The sequence below is a fragment of the Nelumbo lutea genome, chromosome 4, assembly GCF_056320005.1.
Source record: "Nelumbo lutea isolate HS-2025 chromosome 4, American lotus-T2T, whole genome shotgun sequence".
NCBI lineage: Eukaryota > Viridiplantae > Streptophyta > Magnoliopsida > Proteales > Nelumbonaceae > Nelumbo > Nelumbo lutea.
The window spans coordinates 60,822,700-60,826,410 of NC_142687.1; the positions used below are offsets into that span (position 1 = coordinate 60,822,700).

At 40.6% G+C, this 3,711-nt stretch overlaps 1 pseudogene; it reads left to right on the plus strand.

Annotated features, from left to right (window-relative positions):
- The first annotated feature begins 1,181 nt into the window (after positions 1-1,181).
- LOC148860825 (L-type lectin-domain containing receptor kinase IX.1 pseudogene) lies at positions 1,182-3,343 on the plus strand (annotated as a pseudogene).
- The last annotated feature ends 368 nt before the right edge of the window (positions 3,344-3,711 follow it).

Consider the following 3,711-nt stretch of genomic DNA (forward strand, 5'->3'; position numbering starts at 1 on the left):
TTTGAAAACCATGGTTTTGACTTTTGATAGAGCAAATCAATTATAGTATTTTTTTATTTTTTCCCATACATGAAGAAAATACACAAGTTGAAATTTTGAATATAAAGAATTTCATTCAAACTGGTATAGAACAAATGAAGGGTGGAACCGTGAGGAGGAAGACGCAAAACTGGTGGACCATGAGACATGATCTGCTACTCACAAATGGATGTCTCACAGGCGCATCCACCGTGCATTGGGAACAACTCACTTCATAATAACTAAGAAGTGCGGGAGATATTTCTAATGCATGGTAGAATGTGCATGTGAGGTGTGAGAAATAAATCCAATTTTATCGACCACCACATGCATGTGAAGGGATCTGCTCCTCACAAACGGGCACCTTATAGGCACATCCACCATCCATTGGAAACATCTCTCGTGAATAAAAACTAATAAATACCGGAGATGTTCCCAATGCATGATAGGATGTGCGTGTGAGGCACCTGGTGTCCGTCTCGACATCCATTTTGTACGTTAGAAAAGTCTCATTGACCTAGCAATTATAAATAATTTGGGTTTACATCAGCCATAAATTATTAGTGTACCTTAACCCATCGTCGAAGACTCAGGTCAATGGTCATTGAGACTACTCTAAATCCATTATCGTATACGGAACGATCGTTTTCCACATACAGTTTTGAATGGTCTTCTGCTCGAATTTGGAATTTTCTATTCTTCCAATTCTAGACCCCTATTCCCACGAACCAAACAGCCCCTTACTCCCCTCTAAATTTGTTTGCTCCATCGTACAAACTATGAAACCACTTTTAAACTAACTATTGATTCTTAGCATCCAGCTAATGGGCCGTGAGCATGGCCACATGTCAATGATTATTTAATCATTTTTCTTGTTAAATGATTCCCATTCGTTATCATATAAACAATAAACAAAAATTATTGATAGACCCCCACAGAACACACAACATAGATCAGAGTCCCTTGATTTCCACAAGGCAAACTTGCAATTTTAATTGATTAGAAGCTCTACAGAAACTTCCTGTGTCTCTTGACGTTTAATAGAAAAAGTATTGGTTGGTGTCTTGGAGGGAGGAAATTAAATATTAATTAAAAAAAAAAGATATAAAGAATGTCTCCAAATTACCTTTCTGATCACCCTTTCAAGCATGGTTCTCCGCAACTCACGGCACTTCCATGTGGAATCTCTGGTTTTCATTCTCATCCACCCTTTCAAGCATGGCTCTCTGCAACTCACGGCACCTCTATGTGGAACCTCCAAATTACCTTTCTGATCAGTTTCATATGCTTGTCCTTCTACTATTATTATTAGTTATCCCCTCTGCAACACCAATATCTTTCAACTTCTCCAGCTTCAACCCAAACATGCGTGAAATACAGTACGAGGGTTCCGCATATGTCTCCGACCAACTCATCCAACTGACCCCAAATCAATTCGACAAGGGTCTCCCTTATTTTACCGTTGGGCGAGCCAAATACTGGCAACCGGTGCACCTCTGGGACAAATCCACAAGAAAGCTAACCGACTTCACCACTAATTTCAACTTCACCATGTTGTCTCAAAATAGAACCTTTGGTGCAGATGGCCTTGCCTTCTTTCTTGCTCCCGAAGGTTCTAAGCTCCCACCCAACTCATCAGGTCGCTCTCTTGGTCTTTTTGACAAAAAATTCGAATTCAACTCAACAGAGAACTACTCCATTGTTGCCGTGGAGTTTGATACCTTCAGAAACAATTTTGATCCAAGTCACGACCACATAGGTGTCGATATTAACTCTATCGTGTCTGTGACAAATGTTTCATGGCCGGGGCCGGGCAGCATGAAAGACGGGAGACTAGCTCAGGCTCGGATCAGCTATAATTCTACGTCAACAAATCTTAGTGTTTCCTTAACGTACCCCAACGATCCAGCATCCAGTGGGATCAAGGCTAGCCTTTCTTATGTAGTAGACCTGAGAGACTACTTACCAGAACAAGTTACTGTCGGGTTTTCTGCTGCCACGGGACAGTCCAGCGAATTGCATACAATCTACTCCTGGGAGTTTAGTTCAAGCTTGGAAACAGGCAAGAAGAACAAGGCCGTAGGATTGGTGGTTGGCTTGGTTGTTGGCGGAGGTGCTCTGATTGCTGCAGGTATCTTGATCATGGTTATTTCGTTCGTTTTGTGCAGGAAGAGGGGTGGAGACGAAGATGATGACGTTGGGGCCATTGATCTGGCCATTGATGAAGAATTTGAAAAGGGAGCCGGGCCAAAGAGGTTCTCCTATAAAGAATTGGTTCGTGCAACAAATAACTTCAATGAAGAAGGGAAGCTTGGTCAGGGAGGGTTTGGAGCAGTCTATCGGGGTTTCTTGAAGGATCTCAACTTGGATGTTGCAGTCAAGAGGGTCTCCAGAGGATCTAAACAAGGGATAAAGGAGTATATATCTGAAGTGAAGATCATAAGCCGACTACGGCATAAGAACTTGGTTCAACTTGTTGGTTGGTGCCACCAACGAAAAGAGCTTCTCCTTGTTTATGAGTTCATGCCCAACGGAAGCCTTGATTCCCATCTGTTTCGAGAGAGTAGCTTGTTGACATGGGAGGTGAGATACAATGCAGCAATAGGGTTGGCCTCTGCAATACTTTATTTGCATGAATTGTGGGAACAGTGTGTTGTGCATAGGGATGTCAAATCCAGCAATGTAATGTTGGATTCTAGCTTGAATGCCAAGCTTGGAGATTTTGGGTTGGCAAGGCTTATAGACCATGGACAAGGGCCAAGAACCACTGCCTTGGCTGGCACCATGGGATACATGGCTCCTGAATGTATTTCAACTGGAAAGGCTAGCAAGGAGTCAGATGTATATAGCTTTGGAATTGTTGCATTGGAAATTGCTTGTGGAAGAAGGTCTGTTGAATCCAAGGCTGAAGAAAACAAGATAATACTGGTAGAGTGGGTGTGGGAGCTCTATGGGAAAGGAAAGCTTTTGGAAGCAGCTGATTCAAGACTGTTCACCACTAGTTTTAATGACAAACAGGTGGAGTGCTTGATGGTTGTTGGGCTATGGTGTGCTCACCCAGACTACAACTTCCGGCCTTCCATACGGCAAGCAATACAAGCTCTGAATTTTGAAATGCCATTGCCCGTTCTCCCTTTAAAGATGCCTGTACCCACTTATCATGCACCTCCAAATTCATCACCTGATGGTGACAACCATCATTCCAAATTAACCCTATTCTCCATTGCAGCTTCTCCCAATACTTCTATCTTATATCCACGCTAAGTTGAAAAGGTATACCGGCCTTTGTTTGAAAATTATTTCAATGAAATTTCTTTGTGATAAATGTGTTGTAATGTTCTGAATTTTATCCTTCTTCCATTTTTTATTTCTATCCCATTTTGAGTGTGATCCTAGTTATTGTTGCAATCGAACCAGCTCTAATCGAATAGTTTGTGGTTCAATTATTCAAGTTTAAATCTTGAGCTAAGCTCGATTAGCTATTCGAACTTCAGCTCGACAAATAAAATGTTTGGCTCAAAAGCTCGCATACATACATATATTATAGAATATAAAAATATACTTTATAATATATATTATTAAAATATGTCTTATGTATAAAATATATTTTTTCTATGCATAATATATATATATATATATATATATATATATATATTGTAAAAATATATTCATTTACAAGCTTTCTACCCAAAT